At 36.8% G+C, this 16,032-nt stretch overlaps 1 pseudogene; it reads left to right on the forward strand.

Annotated features, from left to right (window-relative positions):
- Positions 1-8,900: 8,900 nt before the first annotated feature.
- LOC142433954 (small ribosomal subunit protein eS25 pseudogene) lies at positions 8,901-9,341 on the forward strand (annotated as a pseudogene).
- The last annotated feature ends 6,691 nt before the right edge of the window (positions 9,342-16,032 follow it).

A 16,032-nucleotide genomic window follows, 5' to 3' on the forward strand; every position in this document is an offset into this window, starting at 1 on the left:
AAGCCAAGGTAAAATGAAAAAGTAGAATTAATTACTAGGTGTGATATTGATAAGAGTAGTTCTCTACTTTTTGGGCATGTGAACCACTCTGACATAAGAAAAGTCACGGTACATTTCCTCTGGATTCAATACCTCTAATTAACTATGATCAAGTAAATTCCACTAAAACTTCTCCTGGGAGACTATGGCATTTATAGTAATAGTGTAATAGCTGCCTGATGCTTTCATTGGAAACAAAACCTGAAACCTTAGTGGTAAAGGATATGCAATCAATCCTCACTTTTCTTCTCTTTCTTCTGTCTCAACATTTCCCTCCCTGGATTCTAAGATTATAGCCTATATTTTTGTCCTGGCCTTTGACCACTGAAGTTTATTGCATATTCTACTCTATTAGTCTAAGGTATACAAATGATATTTTGTACTGTCTAGCAGCCACTGTTCAATTTTTTTAACTTTTCACTCAAGATCAAAGGCTTATGTCTCTTTTTTTTTGGTATCTGGCCAATAACAATACAGCATTCAATTCAGCTTAGATAAAATATGCATATTTCTAAATAAAAAAGTTTCCTACCTTCTAAACAGGATATTAAAAATTGTAAACTAAAATTTGGCAGATTGATATGAATGTTGGAGAAAGAAGTTAACTTTGAAATGGGCATGTGGTGACTATCGCAAAATTAGTAAGATGGAGGTCCACTATTTATGGGAAATTTTTTGAAATTTTTATTCAAAAATTTCCAAGAGCAGCTCTAGGAGACAAAGGCAAATGCTATAATGAAATGTGCAAACACTTAGAATTAAGAAAAACAAAGTGGAAGAACAAGGTCAGCATATCTTAAATGAAAAGAACTCATGAAAAACATTCAAGACTAGAGTTTCATTATGGAAAATTCTATGGGATATATATAAATATATATTAAAGATAATTTTGGGGGGCTCTTACATCTCTTATAACATTCCATACACCAATTGTTTCAAGCGCATTTATACATATGTTGCCATCATTATTTTCTAAACATTTACTTTCTATTTGAGCCCTTGGTATCAGCTTCTCTATTTTTCTCTCCCTCCCCACCTCTCACCCTAGTGATCCCTTGATACATTATAAATTATTATTATTTTCATATTGTACACCGACTGCTGTCTCCCTTCCTCCATGGTTTCTGTTGTTCCGCCCCATAAGGGAGTGTGTGGTTATGTGTCAATCATTGTGTTTGGTTCCCCCTTCTTCCCCTCCACTTCCCATCTTCCTCCTACCATCCTGTTCCTGAGGGATGTATCAGACCTGGATTCCATATGTCATGAGCTCTTATCTGTACATGCTCCAGTCTAGACCGAGGTGAGAGGACTCATCCCTTCCTTGTGACCCTTCTGTGAGGAGATGCCCCATTGTCTACAGATGGGTTTTGAATCTCTTTTCAGGCCCCCCTCGTTCTCAAGAATATGTTTGTTTGTTTGTTTGTTTGTTTGTTTGTTTTGAGTCTTCTGATGCCTGTTACCTGAACCTGTTGTCACCTCAAGATCACACAGTTTGATGTGCTTCTTCCATGTGGGCTTGATGCTTTCTCTGCTAGATAACTGCTTGATTAACATCAAGACCCCCCACACTATATGTTTTGATATCTGGACACTATCAGCTTTCTTCACCATATTTGCTTGTGCACCCATTTTGTCTTCAGTGATTGCGTCTGGAGGGTGAGCATCACAGAATGCCAGGTTGTTAGAACAAAATATTCTTGCATTAAGGGAGGGTTTGAGCAGAGGTCCAAAGATTATCCACTACCGCAATGTATTGCCATATTAATATATGTACATAGGCTAATACCTCTATTTTTATGAATTAATATATTTATATAAGTGAACACCTATGTTTATAATTTTATACATAGCTTTGCTTCCCAGATTTGTCCTCTGTTTCCTTTTACCTTCCTCTTGTCCCAATATAATGCTCACCCATCTTATGCCTCTTATTAAATCCTCTCAGCTATATTGGTATTGCTCCAACACCCACAGGATCGCTATTTCCTCCTTGTTGTTGATTTTCACTCCCTGTCTATGGTGTTGTTTGCTCACCGCTCCATTTCCCCACCTTCTTTTCTTCCCCAAGTCCCTACGGGACCATTGTTCCAGTTGCTTTCTCCTCAGGCTTGATCCCCATGCCTACCTTATATGGGTAGGCAAACCAACACTAACAGATACCAAACAAAAAGAAAACGAAAGATTGAATAAAAAGGGGGGAAATAAAAGTAAATAATTAGGAAAAATAGAAGAAAAAGCATCTGTAGTTCCCGGTCTATCCACTGACCTTATGAGTATCACCTCACCAGTCCATGGGGATTTCAGAAACTACCTTGAAGTCTATTTTGGGGGCACCTCACGGACTTTGTGGCTTTGCTCCCTTTGCTGATCTGTTATATCCCCTTCACAGTTTGCCCCACTGTGCGAGGTTCAGACTGGACTCACTCTCTGTCATATTTTCCCAGTATTTTCCTCTGTTGCTGTATGCTCCAGCGAGGGCACATCATGTCTGGAACTGTTGTCTGACCTACAGTCCTCTCTCTGCCTTAGCAGCTCCATCCAGGAAAGTAGTCCCCAGGGCTTAGTGTGCCGATATGGGGTATAGACCCACACTCTCTCTTTCTTTCTTGGTTTGCTTCCCTGTGGGCATTGCAGTCTGGTCTCTCTACCCAACCAGTAAGTTTAGTGCTGTCCTCTGTAGCACATACTCCTAGGAAGGGGGTCATTTTGGTACTCTTTGGAGCCAGACCTGTAGCCCACTCTGTTCATGAATTGTTCCATGTGGTTACATTGCCCTCAAGTTTTGGCATGCTGTGGTGGGGTTTGCATGCACACTCCCATTTCTGTAGAGAGATAAACAATACCCCCACCTCTGGGTGGATTAATGCCCTGCTCCCCCAGTGCCCTCATCTCCTTCACCACCCCCTTTCTCCATCTCTCACCCCCCTTTCCTTTCTTTGTGTTGAAATAACATATATATCCTTGGGTTTAGCCTGTCCTCCACTCAACAGCCTGTACCTCAGCCTATATAGTGTGAGATTAGTGGCTTTTCTTCTATACCTACTGTGCTGATTATACTTATCTCAGTGGAGTCGTGTTGCATTTCTCCTTTTGTGATTGGCTAACTTCCATTAGCATATTTTCCTCCAGCTCTTCCCATGAGGAAATGTGCGTCATGCAATCATCGGTGTTTGTTAGTGTTGTGTAGTAATCCATTTGTGTATGTGTCAGAGATTTCTAATCCACGCATCTATCATTGAAAATTTAGGTTGCTTCTAATTCTTTGCCATTGTGAATTGCACCTCAAATGATATTGGAGCACAGATGATTACTCGTGGTCTAGTCTATTTCTTAACTCTTTTGGGTGGCTGTCCAGTAGAGGGATTGCTGGGCCATAAGGTAACTCAATTTCCATTTGCTTTATATATTGCCAGATGGCTTTCCACAGTGGCTGTCTGTATGTATCTACAAGACTATGAACAGTGCAGGAGAGCACCTATCTCACCACATCCCCTCCAACCATTGCTGATTTCTGATTTGGGCTATCCTCGTGGGTGTTAGGTGGTATCTCATAGTTGTTTTAGCTTGCACTTCTCTGATGCCTAATGATCAGGAGCATTTTCCCATATGTTTTTTGACCATTCGGCTCTCCTCCTTAGAGATACTTTTGTGCAGGACTTCTGCCCACTTCTTCAGGGGGTTAATGATTTTTCTAATTTTTTCAGGCTGAAAGGGTATTGAATGCATATTGAATTCAGTTCCATCACTAAAATTCAAATGTATAAGGTTTTTCTTTAGTCTTTCCTAATCATTGTCCATCATTCGCATACATATGAAGCATTTCACATACCATGGTTTAGGTGAGGCACACCTTAGTCCTCAAAGTAACATCTTTGATTTTTAATATTCTAAAGAGGCCTTGTGCAGCAGATTTTCTAATGCAAGTCAACATTTGATCTCTTACCTACTGATTCTAAGAGCATTGATTATAGATCCAAGGAGGACAAAATCCTTGACAACTTCAACCTTTTCTACACCTATCATGATGTTAACCATTGATCCAGAAGTGAGGATTATTTTTTTCGTTTTTTTTAAACTGAAGACTGAAATCCTTAATCTTCATCAGCAAATCCTCCTTGATTTCACCAAACAGTGTTGGGAAATATGCATATTGCAGGTTTTTAGTAAATCTTCTTCCATTCTGATGCCATATTTTTCTTCATATAAGCCAGGTTCTCTGATTATTTGCTTAGTATAAAGATTCGATAAGTAGAGTAAGAAGATAAAACGCTGTTGCATACCTTTCCTGATTTTAAGTCTTGTAGCATTCCCATTTTCCCTTTGTACAACTGCTTCTCTGCCCATGTACAAGTTCTGAATGAGCACAATGAAGTGTTATGGAATTCCAATTCTTCTCAAGGTTTATGAGGGGGTACTCCCTCAGATGGATACTTTCCCCAAAGCGTTGTATCTGCTTTTTGTTTCTTTGTAAATGGAAATTTTTTCAAAATTATGTATTTAAAATTTTTAACAAAGCGACCTTATCACCTTCAAAGTACTTTCCACTACACTTACTACATTTGTTGAATCTGCGATTCTGTTCTTGGAAACAGTTTTCAAACTCATCTGTTTGGATGGCTGACAGCACCTCCCTCATTTTTCTTCATCTCTTTTACGCCTTCAAATCTAAGTCGTTTCATGTCCCTCTGTGGGAAAAAAAAGAAGTCACACGGAGCAAGGTCAGATGAGTAAGGTGCATGGGGTAAGAGAGGCATGCTGGGTTTTGCCCAAAACTGTCACACTGAGCTGGCTGTGTGAGTAGGTGCATTCTGGTGGCAAAACAGTACCCCATATGACATAAATCAGGGCTTTTTGTCACACATTGTTATGTTATCTTTTCAAAACTTATAAATAGAAAGTGTGATTAACAGTCTGACCTGGTGGAACAAACTCCAAATGTACTATGAGTCCACATTTTTGTTGATGGATATCCAGACCGAGGTTTGTCATCAATCAATATTTCACATTTTTTGAAACAAGAAAGCCACTCGCACCCCTGAGTTTTTCCCATAGCGCTGTCCTTGTAAGCTGTGTTCAACATCACATAGTTTCTGTGACATTTTTCCTGAGCAGGAAACAAAATTTCACAGCCGCATGCTGTTCTCTTAAATCAGCCATAAAAATAATCAGATTCCAACAAACCCGCTTTTATGAAAAAAATCACTGTGATCAGAAGGAACCTTTTTAGGCAACACCAGTGGTTTTACTACTGGGTGCACTAACTCAGAGCAAGTTGCTTGATGCTAGCCTAGCAGGAAAAAGGTGTACTATAAAAGTTCTACTCTGCCCAGGGCAATGCCTGCTTTGGGGGGGGGGGGTAGCCTGTTTTATTTATTTTTTAATGATCCACACAGTCAAATGCTGTGGCATTGTCAATAAAACACAAGAAAAAATAATTTTGCTATTCTTTGCTATGAGCCAGGATCCATCTGACATCATCAACGACATGCCTTTTTCCAGGTTGTCTTCTTCTGAATCAGGTCTGAACCTCTGAAACCTTGCTGCCAATATACTGCTGCAACCATTGTTGGATGATCTTGAGGAAAACTTTACTTGCATGTGATATCAATGGTATTGTTACTTAATTTGAGTATACTATTTTGTCATCTTTCTTTGAAATGGGTACTTATAAGAATTTCTTACTGTCAGTTTACCAAGTAGGTGTCTTCTAAATTCCTGGCATAGATGAGTGAATGCTTCTAGTGCTTTATCAGCTTGTTGAAGCATTTCAATTGGTTGAATCAATTCCATGGCTAAAGCGTTTGGTGCATGTTGAATTCCTTCAGCACTATTAATTGTAGTTCATATGCTTCCTCCTTAAATGATGGAATGTGGAGTATTATTATTAGTACAGGACTCTATGTATTCTTTCCAACCTCTTTTTTTTGTTCTGTGCATCATTCAATATTTTACCCCTAGAAACTTTCAATATTTCAACCTGAGGCTTGAAGTCATTTTCAATTCTTTCCGTTTATGATATGCTGCTCTTGTTCTTCCACTTTTGTTTTCTAATTCTAGACTCTTGCACACTTCATTTTAATATGTGACTGTCTTCTTGAGCTGCCCTTTGAAATTTGCTGCTCAACTTGTTGTCTTCATTTATTCCATTTGCTTTAGCTACTTTACAATTAAGAGTGAGGTTTGGAGTCTTTTTTGACATCCACTTTGATCTTTTCTTTCTTTCCTATCTTTTCAATGACCTTTTGCTTTCTTCATAAATGATAATGAAGTCCACCCACAGCTCATTAGATCCTCTGTCATTAATGTTGAATACATCTATACTTGGCAAAAGTGTTGTTGAGCAAAAGGTATTTGCTATGAACAAGTTTTGAGTTTTGAAAAATTCTATCATGTTATATCCAGCTTTGTTTCTATCATCAAGTTTCTATTTTCCAAATACTGTTCCTTCTTCTTGGCTTCCAATTTTTGCATTTTATTTACCAAGTATTATCAATGCATCGTGATTGCATGCTTGATCAATTTCAGACAAGAATTGGTGGAATTCTTCAATTTATTCATCACTACCTTTTGTGATTCTGTCTAAATTTGAGCAATAGCTGTATTGATTGGATTTTCTTGAAGGCAGATAAATATAATCCTATCACAGACAGCATTGTACTTCAGGACTGGTTTTGCAATGTACTTTTTGACAATAAGTCCCACACCATTCATCTTGATTGTATTATTTAGGACAGACTAAATTATGTGATCTTCTGATTCAAAATGGTCAAATCAAGTCCATTTCAATTCAGTAATATTTAGGATATCAATCTTTATGTGTTATCCATTTCATTTTTTACCCCTTTCAATATTCCTAGATTCACATTCCACATCTTTCATGTTCCAGTCACTAGCAGTTTTTTGCACCTATTTCTATTTGCCTTGAGTTGTGCTCCATGAGCAAATGAAGGTCCTGAAAGCTACACTTCCACAGGCTTTACCTGATTCATGTCATTGTGATCAAGTCCATTTTGAGAAATCAGCTCATTCTTGGACAAATTTAAGTGCCCTGCAACCTAAGGGCCTCATCTTCTGGCACTGTCCCCTGCGTTGTTATGCATCTATTCATTAAGCCATCAGTACCTAATAATATTGCAATGTTATGCATAAGGATTTCAGTGGTTTCTTCCTTTGAAGATGGGAAATGAATCATTCTTCCTTGTCTTTTCTTAGTCTGGGAGCTCTGCTGAAATCTGTTCACTTTGTGTGACCCCACTGGCATTTGAAATACCAATGACATAGCTTCCAGCATCATAGCAAAACACAAGCCACCACAGTACAACAAACTGACAACTGATGGAAGTAAACCTTAGGAAAGAAAATAAATTTGCAAGACTGAAAATATGAAACCAGACTTATCAACCTGCAATAAAGAAAATTACAAAGAGAGAGAATGGTGGGGGTGCAAGATATCCAAATAGAGAGTAAATAGGGTAGATTTGAAGATAGAAAGGCTGCTTTAAACTTGAGGAAAAAGTAACAATTAACAAGGAAACCTCAAAGAAAATATACAAACCACATCAAAATAAAGAGAGTAAAAGACCAAATGCCTAAAAAAACAGTAAAATAGCAGCAAAGAACAATGGCCAGAAATTCACAAAAAAATTAATCTATCCCCAAAATAATGAGGACTAAAGAAAAAGCAACACAATGAAATAATATATAGCAAAATGAATGCAATAGAATCATTGTTATCAATACTGACACTGACTGTAAATGAATTAGATGTATCAGACAAGGGACAGAGAATATCAGAATGGATAAAACATCAGGCTCCGTGAAACACATGTTAAACACAGAGACAAAAATACAATAAAAATTAAATGATCCCAATTCTCCTCTGGCTAAACCAGAGGAGATACATTGGTACAGAAAGGAACTGGAAACACAGGGAATCTAGGACAGATGATGCCTTCAGGACCAGTGGTGAGAGTGGTGATACCAGGTGGGGTAGAAAGGGGGAACCGATTACAAGGATCTACATATAACCTCATCCTTGAGAGATAGACAACAGAAAAGTGGGGGAAGGGAGATGTCAGACAGTTTAAGATATGACAAAACAATAATCATTTAATTAATGATCAAGAGTTCATGAGGCAGGAAGAAGTGGGAGGGAGGGGGAAAATGAGGAGCTGATATCAAGGGCTCAAGTAGAAGACAAATGTTTTGAGAATGACGATGGCAACAAATGTACAAATGTGCTTGACACAATGGATATATGTATGGATTGTGATAAGAGTTGTAGGAGTCCCCAATAAAATGTTTTAAAAAACAAAATGATGTAAAATTTATATGAAAGTCATGACATTTAAAAAAAGTCTATAGTGGCTTTATTAAACTGTGATTAAATACATTTAATAGCTAAACCCACTGAGAGATCAAGAGATATTCTGATTATAGGGTCAGGTGATGAATTATGCCCATAATATGTATTATAGATTATCTGAAACACCTTAAAATACATTCATTAAACTCTTAAAGTTGAAGTCAGAAAAGGACACCATTGCACTAATATTAGGAGATTGCAATACATCACACATGATGAAATACAGAACTAGAAAGCAACACAATAAAGATGCAAAAAAATTAAACACAATTCAACATCATGACTTCTTAGACAAATACAGAACACTTGACACAATATACATTCTTTTACAGTGCTAATGGAAACTTCTCCAGAATAAACCATATGTGAGGCCATAAAGCAAAAAGCTTTAATAAATTGAAAGACATTTGAGATATTACAAACTGTCCTCTCAGACCACAAGGCTATAAAATGAACAATAGGAAGATCAAGAGAAAAAAACCTCATATAGGGTGGTAGCTGCTCTCGAGCTTCGTGATGCCGCCCAAGGACGACAAGAAGAAGAAGGATGCCGGGAAGGACAAAGACCCAGTGAACAAATCTGGGGGCAAGGCCAAAAAGAAGAAGTGGTCCAAAGGCAAAGTTCGGGACAAGCTCAATAACCTGGTCTTGTTTGACAAAGCCACCTATGACAAGCTCTGTAAAGAAGTTCCCAACTATAAGCTGATCACCCCAGCTGTTGTCTCAGAGAGACTGAATATTCGCGGTTCCCTGGCCAGGGCCCCCCTCCAGGAGCTGCTGAGTAAAGGACTTATCAAGCTGGTTTCCAAGCACAGAGCTCAAGTCATTTACACCAGGAACACCAAGGGTGGAGACGCCCCAGCAGCCGGTGAAGATGCGTGAGCAGATCCAACCAACTGTACATTTAGAACAATAAAATTTCATTAGCTCAAAAAAATCTCATATATCAAAATTGAATAATGCTTGGCTTAAAAATTACTGAGCAGTTGTAGAACTAATCAGTGAATTTTAAACATTCATTGAAACAAGAAAGAATGAAAAAAACAATAAACCCAATTATTTGGAACCAATCAGAGGGCAATCAATTTCTTTTAATGGAACACATTAAAAGAATAAGAAAGTACCAAAATCCACACCTTAAACCAACACCTCCAACAATTAGAATGAAATTAGACACCTGAATATGATAAATACTATTGATTAGAGCAGAAGTAAATGACGCATCAACACAATTAATTAATTTGACCTTTTAGTTATGTACAGAGCACTACACTCAATAACAGCAACACGATATAGTTTTTTCCAGTGCACATAGAACATTCTTCATGCAGATGGTATCATCTGATAGAAAATAAAAAGGAATTCCCCCAAATAAATTATTGAAACAATAAATTAATTCAGCAAGATTGCAAAATACAAGACCAATATACAAAATAAAATTTAATTTTTATGCACCAGTAAAAACACTTAAATAAGAAAACACTTCCATTTATAGTAGCATCAAAATGGAATAGATAGAAACAAATTTAAGAACGTAAATACAAATTTTGTGTTCTGAAAATCATAACATATGATGAAATTAATTAATGGAAAAGTATCCTATGTTCATTTTTTAGGACTAGATATTGTTCAGATTACCACACTCCCCAAATTGATCTACATATTTAATGAATTCTCTATCAAAATTCTAATGCCTTTTTTTCAGAAATTAACAAACTGATCCAAAATTCATAGGAAAAGTAAATGACCAAAAATAGCTAAAACAGTTTTGAAAAGTTAATTAAAGTGGGAGGACACACACTTCTCATTTTCAGAATAAAGTTGAATAATGCTTTTATGAAAATTTACATATGTTTTTGTATATGGATTTTCATATTCATAATAATGAAAATAAGACAAATACACAACAATGATAAATAGATAAACAAAAGGTTGCTAGTCATAAAATATATTTTTAGCAGTAAAAAGTCAGTACTTATACATGCTACATTCCCTCAAAAAATTATATTAACTCAAAGAAGTGTGATATAAAAGGCTACATATTGTGCGATTCCATTCACAGGGAAGCCAACTATAGCAACTATGGGAAAATCTATAGATAAAGAAAGTACATTAGTGATTTCTAGGGAAAGTGAGTGACTACTGATAGGTATGGAATTTCTTTTGGGTTTAATGGAAGTGCTCTTTAACTGATTACAGATATAAAATGTGAATATACTGAAAACAATTGAATAGTACATTTAAAAGTTTGAATTTTGTGACATGTAAAATATATCTCAATAACGTTGTTACAACAAAAAGAAATATAGTTGTCAACAGGTATAAAATGGAAGGAGCATATTAGAAAAATGTCTTTGGTAAACTCAGTTTATCACCTTCCTAGGCCTAACATAAAAACATCCCAAAGTGGGTTTTTAGTTCCTCACAGTTCTGGACCCTTGACGTCCAAATCAAAGTCCTCAGAATTTTTTCTTAGAACTTTAACAGAAATTGTCCCATACCTCTCTCCTAGTTTCTGGTAACCGCTAGCATTTCTTATTTGTTTGTTTGTTTGTTTAGGTGTTGTAGCTGTATCTTCCACGTGGATTTTGTTCATGTCTGTTCTCCTGATTTATAAGACTCTGCTCATAAAGGTACTAAGATTAGGACCCATTTTGCTACAGTATGACCTCATTCAACTTAAAAACAACAGAAAAACCTATTTCCCCTAACAAGTATCAAAAGTTAGAATTTCACTTTTATGATTAGACAATCCAATCTATAGCCCTCAAAATTCAATAGGACATGCTTAAAACTAGGAGACATCTGTGGCCAAAGCATACTTGTATAATACACACAATAATGAATAGCTGTGAGCTAAAATTGCATTTCCAACTAAAGTTTATCTGGATTCTACAAGCTCTGTGTTCAGGATTGAGATAAAGCACCCTTGTGTATTATAAACTACCTGTGGGTAGGGATTGTTTCTAAACTTTTATTACCTGAAAAGTCTAGTGAGAGAAGTGGCTACACAATTTAAATGACTAATCCTCAGCAACCTGATGTGAAGTAAAAATTGACATTTTATGAAGCCAGTTAATTATGGGTAGAATTAATTAAAATAATAACTGGATATTTAACATAGATCATTATATTGAAAGCACTGTCATTCTCTAAATTTCCCATCAGGGCTGCCTAAGCAGAGACCTTACACCCAAAATATTCTCTGAGAAGTTGCCAGAATTTAACTCTCTCTTTCTCCCTCACTTCCTTCCTATCAGAGAAGCTTTGGTCTTTCTTTGTCTCTGTCTCTTGTTTATAAATAGTCACCATAAAGCACCTGGCCAACACCATTTCTGTATCTATTCCTGGTAGAGAAGTAATGAGGTCTCTCCTTTGAAGGAAGGAGATCTGTCCTTTGATCACAGAAAGAAGTGATGCGCAAGAAACATCTGCACTCTGCCAGCCATCAGGCAGGACGTGCTGACCATGGAACATCAGTGTCCATAGGTGAAGCTGATCCTGATCTTCTTCTTCTTTATGTGAATAAAGCCTTGTTCTATACACAGTGATTATAGTTTTCTATTGTTAGTTTCTTCAAAATTTGGTATAACACCTTTCTAACAGAGAGGTTATATAATATAGTATTCTGACAGCAAGAATAAATAGTAAAGTAAAGTCACTTTAATTTTTTTGCCTTCAATATGACAAGAGATGTTTGGTGGAATTCATTTTTGCAATATATAAGTAAATATAATGCTATGGCTTCGTTTGGGCAGCTCCTTTATTATACTTTTTTTCAGTTAATTTTTATTTTAAATAATTCCTTGTAAATATCTTTAAGAAAATGTTCCTACCTTAAAGCATTTGCTAATTAGCTAACAAGCCCCAAAATTCATTTCCCTATCCTATTGAAAAACATGATATATTTGGTTAATGGTTCCGCTACTCTATTTTTAAAAAATATGAACTTTCAGTTACAACTGTGCTGAGTCCATGCTCTTTCTTGAAATGTCTTAAATTGAACCTGTAATCAGTGAATTTATTGAAAGAGTTGATGAGTGAGTGGCCAAAATCAGTTCACAAAATTACAAATGATTATAATATACAATAATTATGTAAAAGTTGTAAAAATAAGAATGACAAAAGTATTTTTATTTCAGAAGACCAAAATAATACAAGCATCATATTCAGATGTTTTATCTCTACATTGCCAAAAGCAAATGATAAGAAAAAAATTCAGTTCTCATTTCAATAGTACTGTGCTATTTGTATGTCTGCCTGGCTTCTTCAATCTTTTATTCCTCCTAACTTTTCTCCTTTCCTTTCTTTCTTATTCCTCTCCATCTTTCCATTTTCCTTATTTCTTTAAGTGGGCATTTCTTGAACTATGTAGCTTCAATAATTTAAGGAAACATTTAAATATATTTCCTCTTAGTTGGCTTATAAATGGGGTCAAGTTAAATAGTATTGCTATAATGGGACCGACAGTTTTGGTGGGACATGGGAGGGGGGGGTGGGGGAAAGAAGCGGTGTTAACCAACCCAGGGACAAAGAAACAACAAGTGATTCGAAATCAGTGGCAAGGAGGGTGTAAGAGGCCTGGTAAAGTTTGATCAAGGGCAAAAAAAAAAAGATTGATCAAGGGCAATGTAACCAAAAAGAATTAATGAAACCCAAATGAAGGCTGAGAATGATAGTGGAAAGAGCAAGAAAAAAAGAAAAAGAGGAAAGAAAAAAGAAATAGAAGAAAGAACTAAGAGGCAAAGGGCATTTTTAGAGGTCTAAATACAAGCATGTACATATGTAAACATTTATATGTGACGATGGGGAAATAGATCTATGTGCATATATTTATAGGTTTAGTATTAAGGTAGCAGATGTACATTGGGCCTTCACTCAAGTACTCCCTCAATGCAAGAACACTTTATTTTATTAAATTGGAATTCCATGATGCTCACCTTGTCAACACGATCACTAAAGAGATATGTGTGCATAAGCAAACGTGGCTAAGAAAGCTGATGGTGTCCGGCTATCAAAAGATATAGTGTCTGTGGTCTTAAAGGCTTGAAGGTAGACAAGTGGCCATCTGGAACAAAGCCTACCTGGAAGAAGCACACCAGCTTGTGTGATCACAAGGTGTCGAAGGGATCAGGTATCAGACATCAAAGAACAAAAATCATATCATTGTGAATGAGCGGGTGTGTAGATTGGGCACTCAAAGCCCATCTGTAGGGAACTGGACATCCATTTACAGAAGGGTCATGGGGAGGAGACGAGCCAGTCAGGGTGCAGTGTACTAATGATGAAACATGTAACTTTCCTCTAGTTTTTAAATGCTGCCTCCCTCCACTATCATGATCCCAATTTTACCTTACAAATCTGGCTAGACCAGAGGAATTACACTGGTACAGATAGGCACTGGACACACAGGGAATCCAGGACAGATGATCCCTTCAGGACTAGTGGTGAAAGTGGCAATACTAGGAGTGTGTAGGGAAGGTGGGGTAGAAAGGGGGAACCAATTACAAGTATCTACATATAACCTCCTCCCTGGGGAAAAGACAATAGAAAAGTAGGTGAAGCGAGATGTCAGAAAGTGAAAGACATGACAAAATAATAATAATTTATAAATTATCAAGCGTTCATGAGGGAGGTGGTGGTGGGGAGGAAGGGGGGAAATGAGGAGCTGATACCAAGGACTCAAGTAGAAAGCAAATGTTTTGAGAATGATAATGGCAACAAATGTATAAATGTGCTTGAGGCAATGGATGAATATATGGATTGTGAATGTATGGAGAGTTGTACGAGAGTTGTACGAGCCCCCAATAAAATGATTTTAAAAATCATAGGTTTAAAAACTCATAGATTTTAAAAAATCATAGAAACCTTTATGAAACCAATGCGAAGCTATTTTAGAAATATATCACCTATCAATATCTATATACTTCTGGAGATGGTGTTTCCAGCTCTAGCCCTTCCCTGTATAGTACTGTACATTTACATCGCACCAAATAGATTTTAGGTGTTCTTTGAGTTTGGCGAACACAAATTAGTTTGAAGGAGAGAGATCAGGACTGTAGTCTTGATGGGGTTCTGTCTCCCATAGGAACTCTCATAGGAGCGTAATTTGCTCCCCTCCAAGAATGACCAGGTATATTGATTGTCATGATGGAAAATAAATAGCACAAGTTTCTTGCTTTTTTAAACATTGGTGCACTATCAATTTTCTTAAAACGTTCTTCATGATAAGTTCATTCTGTGTCTTTGGAAAAAAATCTAACAAGGCTACGCTTTGGGTTGCCAAAAATTATCCTTTAAAATCCTAGATCTTAAACTTGTGAGCTGACCTCTCGGCTTTGAATTAACTGTCCAAGGAGATCTTCTTGGGAGCCACTTTTGGGGGACCTTATTACGATGATAATCTAATAAGACTAAGTCAAGTGTATTAGTGTGAAAACTTGTCTGCGCCCATCCACTGATCAGAGAAAAATGTTTAAACATATTTTGTTTGGAATAAACTTCTGCATTTATGAACTGGATTCCTAATAGTCATACTTTTTTACTTAGTCTTGTATATTCTCTCCATAGTTTTTACTTTTCCTCATCAGGTGAAAGGCAGAGAAGCAAATGGTAGCGAAATGGGATAAGACCCTTTTTCTGAATTTCACTTGGTTCACACATCTGTTTCAGTGTTTGTTTTCACAGATCTATCTGCAGCAAAAGCCTTTTTTTAAAAAAATCAGCTTTTCATAGCTATGACACAATTTTTAGAAAACCAAACAGTGACATATGGTTTGAATTTGTTTTTCTTCTATCCGTGATGCTTTTTCTTTAATAATGAAACACCAACACACACACGAAAAAGTCATTTGATATTTATTTTAATTGTTGTTGACGTTAGCTGCCACTGAGTCTTCTGACCCGTAGTGGCCCTACTCACACAGAATGAAGCACTGCCCAGCCATCCTAACAATTGTTTGTATGTTTGAGCCCATTGTTATAGCCACTGTGTCAATCCATCTTGTTGAAGGCCTTCCTCTTTTTCACTGCCCCATCTACTTTACCAAACATTGTGTCCTTCTCCAGGGACTGATCTCTCCTGACAATATGCCCAGGGTACATGATATGAAGTTTCACCATCCTGGGATCTAAGGAACATTGTGGCTGTAATTCTTCCAAGACACATTTGTTTGCCTGTCCTTTTGGTAGTCCATGCACTCTCAATATTCTTGTCCACACTATAATTCAAATGCATCGAATCGTTGGTTTTCCTTGTTCAATGTCCAACTTCTGTCTGTAAGTTTGTTGTATTGTGGTGGCTTGTGTGTTGCTTGAAGCTGGAAACTAGGTCAGTGGTATTTCAAATGCCAGCAGGGCCACCCAAAGGAAACAGGTTTCAGCAGAGCTTTCAGATTAAGAACTGATTGCGAAGAAGGACTTGGCTGGCCACTTTATAGGAAGTAATTGCTGAAAACATTATTTCAATTAGTCATTAAATATTTTCCATGGTCAGTTTAACTTGCTTTTAACATCACATTTCAAATGTAAAATTTAGCGGTAAAATTTAGGGGTAAAAACAAGGTTTTCTTAAGTTCCTTAGGAGATAGCCTAATTCTAATATCTTTTCTTTATATATCCTAAAATGT

Source organism: Tenrec ecaudatus, chromosome X, assembly GCF_050624435.1.
Source record: "Tenrec ecaudatus isolate mTenEca1 chromosome X, mTenEca1.hap1, whole genome shotgun sequence".
NCBI lineage: Eukaryota > Metazoa > Chordata > Mammalia > Afrosoricida > Tenrecidae > Tenrec > Tenrec ecaudatus.